The sequence below is a fragment of the Lynx rufus genome, unplaced genomic scaffold (genome assembly GCF_022079265.1).
Source record: "Lynx rufus isolate CCGP_SWC_20201006 ecotype Redwood Valley unplaced genomic scaffold, mLynRuf1.p SCAF_8, whole genome shotgun sequence".
NCBI classification, from domain to species: Eukaryota; Metazoa; Chordata; class Mammalia; order Carnivora; family Felidae; genus Lynx; species Lynx rufus.
The window spans coordinates 36,049,738-36,063,986 of NW_025814896.1; positions in this window are offsets into that span (position 1 = coordinate 36,049,738).

Sequence of the window (14,249 nt, forward strand, 5' to 3'; positions counted from 1 at the left end):
CAGTGAGTTCCTAAAGTGCAGTTCCCAGACCAGCAGCATCAGCATCACCTGGGAACATGTTACAAATGCATATTCTTAGGCCTGTCCCCAGATTTACTAGATCAGAATATCTGGGGCTGGGACTCAGATATTTGTATTTCCAGCCCTCCAGGTGATTCTGATGCACACTCAAGTCTGCAAATTACTGCTATAGTATTACCAGTAACAGAGCTACTTTAAAGAAGAGAGTGGAGGCGTACCTGGGTGGCTCAGTCGGTTGAGTGTGACTTCGGCTCAGGTCATAATCTCACAGTTTGTGGGTTTGAGCCCACGTGGGGCTTGCTGCTATCAGCGCAGAACCATTTCAGATCCTCTGTCCCCCTCTCTCTCCTCCTCCCCTTCTGTGTTCTCTCTCTCTCTCTCGAAAATAAATAAACCTTTAAAAAAAACCCAAAGAATAGAGTGGCATTGTTTGGCACTATAAGACACAGGGAGTGGCCCATCATGGTCTCTCTAAGCGAGGATTTCTTTTTTGTCACGAGAAGACTGGAAGTCGGCAACCCTGGGCTGATGCTGCAAAACCCATGCTGTTATCAACATCCTAGTTTCCTTCTAACTTCACATTCTGTCAGCCTTGGTAAGTGGTTTTTGTCCTCAGGCACAACACTTCAAGGCCACAGGATGTACTCTGATCCATGTTGGGAAAGATGAGGTGAGAAGGATGATGAGGAGAAGGAGTTAATAGGTACAAGCAAGCGGGGTCTCTCTCTCCTTCTGAAAGGTTTCCTGGAAGCTGTAGCTAGTGACCTCCACTCACATTTCACTGGCCATGACTGACAGCTGCAAAGGAAGGTGGAGTGGTGAACATTTTTAGCTGGGTACTTTGCTGCTCTGAAAAAGAATCAGGGTTCAGTTAGTGAGGCAGAAGTGGAAAAAGGACTTGGGTAGGCAATTAGCAAAGTGCTAAGTGGGCTTAATAAAGAACGGCTTAATGATTCAGGTCAATATAGATACTAATTGTAGACATTGAATCATCAGGGCTGAAAGAGACAATAAAAAAGCACAAAAAGTTTGAAACAAGTGGCCAAAAACTTTAGAATAAAGATCCAGTTCTGGAAAAATGATTATAAAATGCTTGATTTTATTGTGAAAACTTCTTCTCTTAAGATCAGAAAATGCAACATTGGTGACTGTAGTTGAGATTTCCTTGATTATTTCTTCATCACTGGATGATTTTCATTCTTGGAGAAATTTCAGAAGTTGAATGGTTAGCATCAACGGTAACATTTGCCTATGATGCTGGGCCACTGTAATTGAGCAAGATGGCTTATGTTGCCTTTTCTTGACTGACTTCATTTCACTTATTTGTGGAATCTGTTTCATATCATAGTGTTACTTCTTGGTCACAATTTTTTACTTTGCAAGCAAGCCAAAAAAAATATCTTTATCACAGATAAGTATTCTTAAATCCATTTGCTCTGAAGTATACAACTTTCATAAGTGATTTTTCCCCCTGGCAGCTGAGGTTTAAATCTAATTGAGAAAATACCTTATTCACAGGTACAAAAGCACCCCCTCCTAGCCAGCTCTTTTTCTAGTCCCAGATGAAGTCACTTAATGCTCATCACTGCCTATCATGCATCCCAATGAATTTGTACTCCTCTATCCACCCCCAGCCCCTAGGACCTAGCCAGGAGAAAGTTAAAACCTCCAATGAGCACTGATGGGATGGGATGGGAGGTTTCTAAATCTAGAAACCTATACTCAAAATATGGTGTTCCCACCAGCAGCAGCAGCACCATCACCTGGGAGCCTGTTAGAGATGCAGAGTCTCAGGCTCATCCCAGATCTGTTGAATCTGACACTCTAGTAACATGTGTTTTAACAAGCCCTCCAGGTGATTCTGCTGCAAACTAAGGTCTGAGAATTGCTATCCCTAGACCAATGGTCTTCAACCTTAATTACACAATGAAATCACCTGGTGGGTTTAAAATGACTTAAAAATTATTATGTCTCCCACCTTCAGAAATTCTGATTTTATTGGTCTAGGGAGCAGCTGGACAGTAGGATTATTAAAGGGTCCCCAAGTAGGTTTCTTGTGCAGCCATTTTAGAGGCATGAGAGAATTCCACCAAGCAGAAAACCTACATATTTGAGAGTGTATTTCCAATAAGACTCAGAGCCAGTACTGGATGGTGGACCAGCACTGTGTCGCTTTGAGAGGGATATACCCAGTGATCTTTCTTCTTAGGTTCTATCTTGATCATTCTTTTAGGGTCCACCTTTCTCTTCTCCTTCGTGGCTGGTGCCATATATGCACCAGGGCTCATTCTGATTGCAAGATCCCTTCTATCCACTTCTCACTAGGCATGTGGCCCACGGGGGTAATGAACAGAGGATTCATTCATAATAAACAGGTCAAAGCCCTGTATAAGTAGAAGAAGTGTATTTGTCCTGAACAACTGTCTCCATTGTACACTTTTTCTTAAATCTCTGGTCAAGAACTCCTAGCTAACATCTCTTTCTTTCTTTGAGGAACATAACTAATGTTCTATACTATCTTCCTGCCAAATTGTGTCCAGTCTCTTCTTGGGAAACTCTCTATTCCTAGAACAGACCTTTTCATGTTCATATATGACTCTAATTGTGCAAGTTCTCCCCTTATTTAAGTACAAATCTGTTTTTATGGAGGGCCCAATGATGGATCCTAGATCTGCCTATAGAATAGGTTTCTTTACATGACATTACAACTCATCAAACATTTAGACATTTGTCAAACCTTGTGATATTGTGATTTATAATAAGAAATATATACTTGGTCTTTGTCCTTTTTGCTGGCACAGAGCTCCTGAAACCCTTGGAATTTCCTAAGTGATGGGAGCAATAAAAGTGTCTTTATGTTAATAGATGACTTTTGGACTGCACCTAAGGATGGGGGCTGCTTGCCAGGAGAATCAATGAGGTGATTAGAGGGTTGGAACTTTCAGTCCCATCCCCCTAACCTCTGGGGAGGGGGGAAGGGCTGGAGGTTGAATCAATTGCTAATGGCCAATGATTCAATCAATCATATCTATGTAATGAAGCCTACATTAAAAACAAACAAACAAACAAACAAACAAAAAACCAAAAGGACAGGGTTGGGAGAGATTCTGAGTTTGTGAACACGTGGAGATTTGGGGTAGAGTGGCATACTCAGAGAGGACATGGAAGCTACTTGTCCTTTCCCCATATCTTGCCCTGTGCCTATCTTCCATCTGGCTGCTTCTGAGTTATATCCTTTTATAATAAACTCATAACCTAGTAAAATGTTTCTGTAAATTTTGTGAACCATGCTAATAAATTACTCAAACACAAGGAGGGAGTCATTAGAACCTGCAAAGTATAGCTACTTGGCCCAAAGTACAGGTAAAAACCTGGACTTGTGATTGGCTGGCTCGTGAAGTAGAGGGCAGTCTCATAGGACTGAGCCCAAAACCTGTGGTATCTGACACTATCTCAAGTAGATAGTTTCGAAATTGAATTGAATGTTGAACACCAAGTTGGTGTCCAAGAATAGTTTCATAGTGTGGGAACCTGAGCCCCTTTCCCCATATTGGAATTGGTATCAGAACGGGTAAGCCACCTCTAATTTTTGTCTATTTCTTCTTTGGGTTCAGAATTTAATTTTTAAATAGTATCTCTCTGTAGTAGATATTGTTGGGGTCTACTCTGGACCCTCTTTCCCAGGCTACATGCCCATTCCCACCTGCTCTGAGAGCTCACAGCTATATTCTCTAGAAAACTGCCTGAAGCTGATGGACACCACAACAGTGGAGATGTGTGCCACCCTTCACCTAGGCCAGCCATAGCCAGTGGCTGACTGACATTAGGACAAGAAAGCCCAGTTTCCCTGTCTCAAGGGTAGGACAATTCTGATCTCCAGGGCTGACCATATCCATGCCTAGTCCCCTCCCCTTTTCCTGAGAATCTTCCCCCAACAAATCACTTGACAAGAATCCCCATTTCAGGCTTTTCTAGGGAACTTGAACTAAAACAGCTTCCAATGAGTGCAAATATTTAAGACTGCTCCTTTTATGTGATCACCCACATTGCCACACATTTGTTTGACCAGTCAGGATTAAAACAGCCTGCTGAGCCCCAAAGGAATTAAGCATAAAAGAGAGCTCAAGGACAGGTTTGACTGTTTTTATGGGGCCAGGGTCAAGGGTGTAGCCTGGGAAGCCTGGGTAGCAGCTGCTACCCAATAGATGCTTTGCAATAAGAAAAAGACTATTCTCGATGCTATTGTCTTGATGCCCCAGCCACATGTAGCAGATTGATTACAAAAAAAAAAAAAATGGCCCTTATTTTCTTCCCATCTCTGTATGCACTTTCATTGCAATGTGATTTTGCAGTTCCTCCAATGTAGAGGTAGAGCATGTTTGCTGCTTGAACCTTGGCTGGACTTGTTTGGACCAATAGAGTCAAGGAAAACAAATAGTTTTGCCAGTTCCAGGCCTGACATCCAGAGCCCTTGAGCACCTCTCCTTTCTCTTTTGGACCCCCAGCCACCACCATACGGCAATTCCCAGGCTAGCCTCCTGGAGGATGGAAGACACATGACCCAGCCATGTCATTTCCCCAGACAGCAGCCAGCTGACCACCAAACATGGGGGTGAGGTTATCCTAGAGCACTCATCCTCCAACTGACCACTGACTCACAAGCAACCCCAGCTGAGATCAGCAGAGCCTGGCTCTGAACCGAAAGACAACCCAGTTGACTCATAACCTTGAGACCTAATTATGGGTGTAGTTTGAAGACACTGAGTTTTGGGGTGACCTATTAGGCAGCACTGTGATAACAGTTAATTGATACCCCACAGCTTTCAGACCCTTCTTGGAAAAACCCAAACATGGGACACATGCATTAAACTACAAACTAAACAGCTCTGTATGTCTGATTCTGGTCTTGAGGAGACAGGTTTGCAACTGACAGCCACAGAGAGAGCAGGGGTTCTGGTGGCCAGAGCACAGCACTTGAGGCAGGAGCAGGTTTTGAGCTCAGAGGGGAACCTGTGAGCAGCAAACTACACAGCCTGAGGCCTCTTGTGCAGTCACAGGGGAAGTGATGAGAAAGCAAGTTTTATTTTTGTTTCAAGGTCTAGCAAAAGTACCTGTGAAGCCAGCAGGGAGCAAATCAGGGAAGTTGACTGATTTGGCCAACAGGGGCTTCCATTTTATGAAAGATGTGGGACGGAAGAAGAGAAGGAGAACAGAACCCAGAAATGTGAAAATCGGGGGTAAAATTAGAAACAGGTTTTCTCTTTTTGTAGCTCTAAAATGTCTATATTAGAATGTAGCAAGCATATAGTAATTTGTACAAATCTGAAGAATCCATAGCAGTGAATTGGTACTACAAGCACCCAGGCCAGTATGAAGGATCTTTCCAGCACCCAGAAGGCTCCCTTATGCCCATTCCCAGTCAACTCCATACAGAAGTAACCCTATTCTTAGTTTTACTTGTTTTTGGACTTCATATAAATGGAATCATATGGCATATGCTCTTATGTCTGACTTTTGCTGCTCAGCATTTCATTTGTAAGATTCATATATGAGGGTACATGATACAGTATTTTGTTCTTTTTTTGTCAATGTAGTATTCCATTGTATAAATATACCATGATTTATTTATTCTACTGCTATTCGACATTTGGCCTCTTTCCAGCTTTGACTTTATGAATAGTGCTGCTATCAAAGTCTTGTACATGCCTTTTGGTGCACACACATTCTCTTTCTTTTGAGAAAACAGTGGCTTTCAATCAACCTCTCTTTTGTCCATTACCTGGCCCAGGTAATGTCTCAGCATCCTTGGTCACCTGTTGGCCACAGGCTTATGTAAGAAACTGCATTTGAATCCAGATTCAATCTTCTTTCTGGGAGGAGGGAAAGAGAAGGAAAAGGGAAAGGAAGGGAAGAGACAGCTTCAGTGACAACAGAAATGTTAATCAGTCCCTCTTAACTTTACATTTTCTCTCTGGTAGCCAACTGAGATGCCTAAAATAATGACATTCATTTGAATTAAAGATGTGAAGATTTCTTTTAAGATGCAAATTTGCTTTTTAGAAGGGCAAATACATAAAATAATTAAATTGTTACAGTTTCCTGGTGCTTTGTAATGCTTAAATTGTCCTCTTATTTGCTATCCCCTCCTACTCAGAGTGATCTCCAGACCAGCAGCATCCACTGATGTGGGAGTTTGTTAGAAATGCAGTCTCTCTACCCCAGAACTATGGAATCAAAATCTGTATTTTAACAACATCCCCATGTAATTCTCATGTACATTAAAGTTTATGAAGCCCTCTAGTATCCCTCTTGATACTCACAAGACCCCATAAAACAGATATGGGAGAAGAAATTGTTCTCATTTTACAGATGGGGAAATCAAGACACAGAAAGATGTACTTGATGTACCAAGGGCACCCTGCTCTTTCCATGCTGGGTAAGTTCTCTAGATGAAAACTGCTAGTTTTCCGTTATTTCACACTGGTACTCACTGACATGCCTAGCGTGTCATCAGGTCAACCAGCCTGTTTCTCCCTGGAAAGCACTGTCCCGACAGGCTGCATTATAGTCTGGGTCACTCTCTTTGGACGTTAGCCTGAAGAGTCATCAGAAGGACACAGATGTGGTGGCATGGTGGGGGTGGGGGTGGAGGAAAGGAAAGGGAATGAGGAAACACATGAAACAGCAGAGAGGCATGGAAAGCATTTGAAGCAGCATCAGAGACACACTACAAGTTCCTGCCATCGCTGTCTTATTCCTTCCTTGCCGGCAAGCAAGAGGTCTCTGCTGTGACGCAGTCTGAAGAGGCTGTTGGCAGCCAGCCCAGAGCTGGACTGTGCCCTTACTGCAGTGCTCTCAGCTATGCAGGGAGACTGGAGGCTGCCCGGTGCACCTTTGCTGGGCCCCTGCAGAGGACTGACACCACCTGAGCCAGAGGGGACACAGCTCTGCAGCAAACAAAGCCAGCCAGACTGCAGAGCTCGCTGGAAGGCTGGGTGCAGTAACTCGAGACAGGTGCAGCTCAGGGCATTCTTGTATACATCTGTAGGTTCTGAGGACCCTAGGGTTTCACCATCTAATCTGCCCCGCCTAAAAGCAGCTCCAAGCTGCAGACTTGCTTCATCTGGCCTAGAGACATCTGGGTATTCCCCCTTGACCCTGAGCCCTGTGACTGTCTGACAGCCAGGATGATTCTGGCTCAGTAAGGCTCAGAGTTCAGATCAGTGTCACATACCGAGACTCTATAGCCTTCCCTCAAATCCAGCTGGAGGGAGCTGGAAAATACCCAGGGCTCTGTCTATTTGGAGGCTGACATAGGAATACTCCAAGGAAAACTACAGCCTCCCCCCTCACCACCTCTACAGATGCCAGTTGTCAAAGGTACAGTTAACAGTGGCCTTCCAAAGCCAATGTCTGATTTTTCCTAACTCCAAAGGATGTCTCTAATGACAGAGGTTCTAGAACAGACAAAGGGAGGGAGTTACCATAGGTTAGAGAGAGCTACTTAGGACAGGTGAAGAAGCTTGTAGGGAGTTGGAGTAGGGGCCCAAACTTCTCCTTAAGTCTAAAGAGTAGAACCATTGCCTTGACCTGGGTTCTTCCTACTGCCCAATTTCCATAACTTTCATCCTTCAACCCTCAGTGGCTTTCTTTCTCCCATGTTGGGAGATGGTTGCCCCTTTCTATGAACAGCTGTGGCCTGTTTATTCAGTCACGGTCCAGTTGTGTGGCAAGGACACTGATCCAACCTCCTAGCAGATAAAGCTATGCAAGAATGAGGATCAGTTTCCAGGCCATGATCAAAAACTAGTCTGTGTGTTGTATGTGTTGGTAGGTGGTCAGAAGTAGAGAAAGAAGGAGACAGAGGTCACTGAAAAGAATCAGTCAGAAATCACTGTTTGAGGATGAACAGTTTCTTAGGCAGCATAGGGCTTCCTTCCCACTAAGCTCTACTGAGTAAATGCTCTTTCCCTGTCACGACTATGGGCCTCTACACAGTTCCCCAGACGGTACAGATCAAACCTTCTCATGACAGTGGAGATGCTTTTAAATATCTCCATGACAGGGGCGCCTGGGTGGCTCAGTCAGTTGAGCGTCTGACTTCGGCTCAGGTCATGATCTCACGGTCCGTGAGTTCGAGCCCCACGTCGGGCTCTGTGCTGACAGCTCAGATCCTGGAGCCTGCTTCAGATTCTGTGTCTCCCTCTCTCTTTGACCCTCCCCCGTTCATGCTCTGTCTCAAAAATAAATAAACATTAAAAAAAAATTTTAAATCTCCATGACAGAAATTGGTCTATCGATGTGTGAGATGCCCCATGACTAGGGTGTAAATCAGTTAATTCCAGACACCCTGTTTCCTGAATTTGCATCCATATTTTTCTACCTGTTTGATTCAAGCAGCCAACACTTAAAATCTAAGCCAGACCTTAGATTCTGTCTTCTCTTTTTTGTTAGTCTCTCACTGTCCCCATAGAGGACATCCATTCATTCAATTAATAATTATTAAGCACTTGTGCATGAGTCATTGTGCTAATGAGAAATAGAGTTTCTACCATATAGGAGTTTCTTTATTCTACAGATATGTATCAGCACTGCGTGCTCACATAGCAATGTGTGAGGTGCTAGAGAGGGTAAGAAGGAAGAGAATACAAGCCCTCGTGAAGATTCAGACACATCTGGAGACTTGTGCAAGATCACACAGCCCATTTCTCTTGTCAAAGAAGCGGGTCCTTGCTACAGAAGTGTGGATTCACTGGAAACTTGTGTGAGATGCAGAGTCTCAGACTACCCCCCATGTCCCACACCCCAGACTTGCTGAATAAGAACCTGTTTTTTAACTGAATCCCTCAAGCACTTTTACTTTTTACTTTTTCCAAGTAAAATTTGAGACCACTGATGTGGACTCCCTGATGTGGAAGCTGTAGGAGTTTAGGGGTGAGAGAGATTATCGTGTACTTCAGTGATCCAAAACATACCCATGCATGAGTTTGGCTCTCAAGAATGACTGGACTTTAGCTGGGTACAGAAGGCTCAGGGAATAGTAATTTCCCACTTCTGCCAAGTTAAAAAAAAAAATCTTCAAGCTCCAGAAGGCAGTAAAATCTTGCGGACACATTTTCCACAATAGCAAAAGCTTTGAGTCAGGTAGGATGACTCGGCAAATTTTTGTGGTTGCCAGTGTCAGGATCCCCAAATGGCAACTTGCCCAGTTTGAACCACTTGAAGGTCAGATGGCCTTGTATCCTGGAATGGATCTGCCCCCACAAGATTCCTGGCCTTGCCCAACCTGCCTGCTAGTCAAATAGATGACCAATGAGAAACTGGCTCATTATTTTCCAGCAGTTACTCAGCCAGTTGGCAGCTCCCAGCAAATTGAGTCCTGGAGTGGCATCATCTGAACATCAGTGGGGTGGCTGCTTTATCAAGCCAGTTCAGGAGAGCAGATAAATCACTGTGAAGCTGCAGTTAGAGGCCGTCTGTACTGTGACTATTGCTTAATATGGGTGCCTCAATTTTCTTGCACTCACCCTTCCTACGTCCAATTTAAGAATTAAGATTTTTGTTCTAAATATAAAAACTGAAACAAATACACAGATCAAAACATGACTGCTGTTAGTGTTATCTCCTGTTTCTACTTACTGTCCCAATGTCTATGTTTGTCCATTAATTTTATCAGAAAAAAATGATACAGAACTTCACAATGCCATTGAATGCGTTGCTTAAAATTCAGGCCCGCACTCCATAGTGATAAAACCTGTCCATCCTTTCAGAAGTCATGCCAAGGAGAATCTCCTTGAAAGTAGGTAAGTTCTAAAGACAACCTGGCCCAAGTCATCTACCATCAGGCAGATTTCTCCTTGAGATTATTTTCTAGCAGCAGGGATGGGTTTGTGCTGAGTGGTGAGTCGTCCATACCCTCTAAGCTTTGCAGCCATGGCTTGTTTTATGAGGCAGCCGGCAGGGTAAGGAAATGAGCAGATGCTGAGTAGCAGGACCCAGCTGGCTGGCTCACAGGAAATGGAACCTAAGATCTTTGACTCATCAGCTCTATTCTGATCCCTTTGATCTGATGCTTAATTAATAACATGGCAATATCATCTGTCCTAAACCCACCACTGCTCATGGCCACCCTCGTCTCTCTTCTCTGCTCTAATCTCCAGGACACCAGAAGCACTGGTCAGTCAACTACTTCTCTTAACCATTATCATGGATGTGATTTCAAATTGGTGTAGGCTGGGTTTATGCCTGAGCAAGATGGCAGGTAGGGGCAGGCACACACCACTAAGTAGACATATTCCTCTTTATCTGGGGGCTGTGTTTTTAGGGAAGAGCTTTTGAGTGGGGAGGTTTGAGCCTCAAATGCTAATCTCATCATTTGCCTCCATCTTTTCAGAGACTGAGCCTATTTTACTGTGTTTTTGAGATGATCAAATGAAAGTGTGAGAAATCCGGAAGCCATACAGGTAAATAAAGGTTGAAGGCACTGATCGAGCTCAGAGGAAATCTATTTTCGAACTTTGGAGATGTTGTCCTGTGAAACAGAGAGCCAGTAAGTTTTTGCGATTCCCTGGATAGGGTGTAAGTTCAGTGGAAGGAGGCACTTCCTCACAAGGAAAAGCTACCCAACAATGGAGGCAAGACCTTTCTTCTTGAGTTAGGAGCTCCTCATCATGACAGGTACTTAAGCTGAAGCTCCTTTGAGGAAAGCTCCTTTGAGGAAACACCTGCATTATAAGGGAAAGGTTAGAATAGAACTTTACCATTCTTTCAACTCAGATTCTAAGATGTATGCAGAGCTAACCTTCACAGAGTAGTTGCTATGGTGTCATTTTATATGTATTATCCCATTTCACTTGCATGGACTCCCATAAAGTGGGTACAATTGTTATATTTTGTTTTATATTCCTCCTCCCTCTTCTTGGGATACTCTTGCCTCAGATACTGTGTGGCTCCCTCCCTTCACATCATTCTGATATTGTCTGTGTTTTATCTCCTCCAAGAGCCTTCCATCTCTGCTCTTTGTAACATTGCCATCCCTTCCCTCAACTCTCCATCCCTTCCTCTGTTTTATTTGATTTTATGGCATTTAGCACTATGTGAAGTTATGTTACAAACAAATCTATTATCTTCTGTCTCCTCTATGAGAACAGAGGGACTTGGTTGGTTTTGTGTATGCTCCATCCCCAGCACATGGAATCAAGGTTGTGGTACATGGCAGAACATATGTGAAACGAATAAATGAGTCTGTTCTACAGATCAGGAAATTGAGGCATTGAAGAGGTGAAGTAAAATCTCCAACATCACACAGTGAGTAAATAGAATAGCCAATGATTGCTCAAGGGTTTGAATAATGTGGTTCCAGAGTCCCCACATGTACCTGCTATACTCCATCTGATTCTTTGAAGAAACCATGTTTTCTTGAAGAAAGGCTTAGACCTTAAAAATTCAATGGCTGGCTCTGGCCAGTTACCTCTTGTTTTATTACTTTAGATGACTTGTGCCTGTAAGCAGGTGGCCACTGGTTGCCACCAATGTGGTGTCAAAAAACCCAGAGAGAAGGCAGAGGGCAAAAGTCAGAGGGCATAAGGCCACCTTTACCTCACTGATCTTCTGGCTGCAAAATGATTGTGAGTGAAGCAGGTGGGTCAGAAGAGGACAGTAAACGGCTTGGCAGTCACCTGGTCCTAATTGGTCCATGAGCAGATATATTGAGTCTGACACAGTTCCCATGCCTGGAGTCCTCAAAATCAAATTTGCAAACTCAGAGCAGATTCCTTGCCTCTCCATGTGATTTGAAGGGGCTGAATTTATGTTCCCTGCTTCCTCCCTTCTGCTAGAGCTTGGATTTTTCCATGACAAAAAATCATATTGATTTGAATATTAACAGGTCATAAAAGAGAGTCAACATTAGCTTTTGTAGTTAATGAAAAAGAATATAGACCTGAAAATCAGACATGCCTCAATTAAAATTCAAGTTAGTTGCCCTCTGGGAGTTTCCGTTTTCTTACCTGAAAAATAGGAACTAAGCCTTCCCACATGGTTTTTGTAGATTAGCTGAGAAAACATAAAGGAAGACATCTGCCATTGATTTTCTCTTTAAGTGTCAGACCATTGTTTTCCTGCTAGCTGTCTTCTACTCTTTCTGTGACTGGGTACAGAAAAGAGCATTATTGAAAGAAGATACTGGGTTTGAATCCAAACAGCAAAATCAAATTAACAACAACAACAAAAAAAAGGACATGATTTCAGTTCACTGAGGCCGGAAAAGTACAACATTTGTGTGTTGTCTTCACCTTCATCTCTGGGTCAGGTTCTGCACTATCTTCCTGCTTGAGTCCTTAGCTCTCCAACCCCTGGCTCACTGGGATATAGCTCACTGTGGCTTCAAAATGGCAGAGCTTAGAGGGCTGGAACAGGACATTTCATAACAGAGACTTCTTCTGGAGCCTGCAATTGGAGGTGAGGATATTTTTGCTACATTAGACATTTTCAAGGACCCAAATGGATCTGTGGATTTGCCAGAAAATTCCTTCTGTTTCAGGTAGATAAAAGCCTGTTGCCTAGCAGTTCTCTCTTGGTGTTGCCATTGTTCTTCACCTTAAAAATTGTCTTCATTCACCAGTAGTATCAGATTCTGCTGGATGCCTCTTACTAACAAAGCATATGAAATATTTGCTTATTAAATAAACCAACATAAAACACACTGAGAAATATGTCTGTAAAGTGAAGCTGTGCTTATATTGCTACCACTAAAACTTTTGCAACTACCTCTGGCATTACCAGGACCCACTATAATCTAATACAAAGTTCTACACAGTTATATTAAGTTGTTCATAAGGGAGGATGAAACAATACATCTTATATATCTGTAGCAAAAGGCAGGCTCCACTTCTTTTTGAAGTTCATAACATAGGAAGGGGTGCTCAAAGGTGCAGGGTGAACAGAAAGATTATATTTACTCTTGGGGTGTTTTAAAATAAATGTGAACTTTAACACACACTCTTATATACTCCATTTCAATCAAAACAAAACAAACAGAATTAAACCTGACGTCTTGGAACGAGAAATCCTAAGATTGCCTGGCACAAGGTAGGTGCTCCATAAATAATTTGAATGGATGAGAGAGTAAATGAATAATTAAATCATGAGGCCTCTGATTTCTGAGCAATACAGAAATATCCTGAAGTGCTGGTAAAAAAGGAAATCCTTTTTTAATCCAATTAAAGATTTTTAAATCTCAAAAAGGGAGCAAATAATTACTTTTGCTCTATGTTTTTCAGTGGGTTAACAAACAATAAAAGAATTCTTGTCTTTCTTTAGGAGGCTATCAGGAATGATATCATATACTTGGCTGAGTTTTCTTATTTGTTCCTAATGAGTGATATCAGTTTTAATGCTGTGCTGCCCAAAGATAAATTTGATATGCCCCAAGAGAAAGAAATATAGGGTTGAGCCAGCTTTTCTCAACCTTGACACTGTTAACATTTGTGACTGGATAATTCTTCGTTGTGAGGAGCTATATATTAACAGCATCCCTGGCCTTTACTCACTAGATGCCAGTGGCACCCCCACCCTGAGTCATGACAGTCAAAATGCATCCTGACATTGCTAAATATCCCTTAGAGGAAAAATTGCCTTTGGCTGAGAACTAGACCTTAAAAATGGTCAACTGTTAGAGAGGTAAAATTGATTTCTGAGCTTTAAGAAATTGTAAACCAATTTTTTGCTAAGTACAACTTTGTCTTGATATCTGCTCCAAGTCAATTAGGCCTTGTACAGAGTAGTTACAGAGACAAGAGATCTCACGGGGGGTTAAATCTACAAGAAAGGTTGTTATGCCAAATAATACTCAGTAACTATTGACACAATCATATTGCTTAACACACTGATGTGGAATTCAGAGATTTCAAACAACAATCACTTATTCTTATGCTTGAGAGTCTACCAGTTGGCTAGGACCACATTGCATCTGTAGGTACACTGGGGCATTTTTGCTCCATGAATCTCATTTTGAGATTCAGGCTGAAAACAGAGCAGCTACTAGGGAGAAACCTTTCTCATGATAGAGGAAAAAGTGTCCAGAAGCATTAGCAGAACCATGCAGTATCTCAAACTCAGGATAAGACCCCATTTCAAAGAGGGAGAAGCTGAAAGTATCAAATGTCAGAAAGATATCAAGCAGCAGTAACACTGTCACTTACATATTCCATTGGTCTAAACAAGCACAT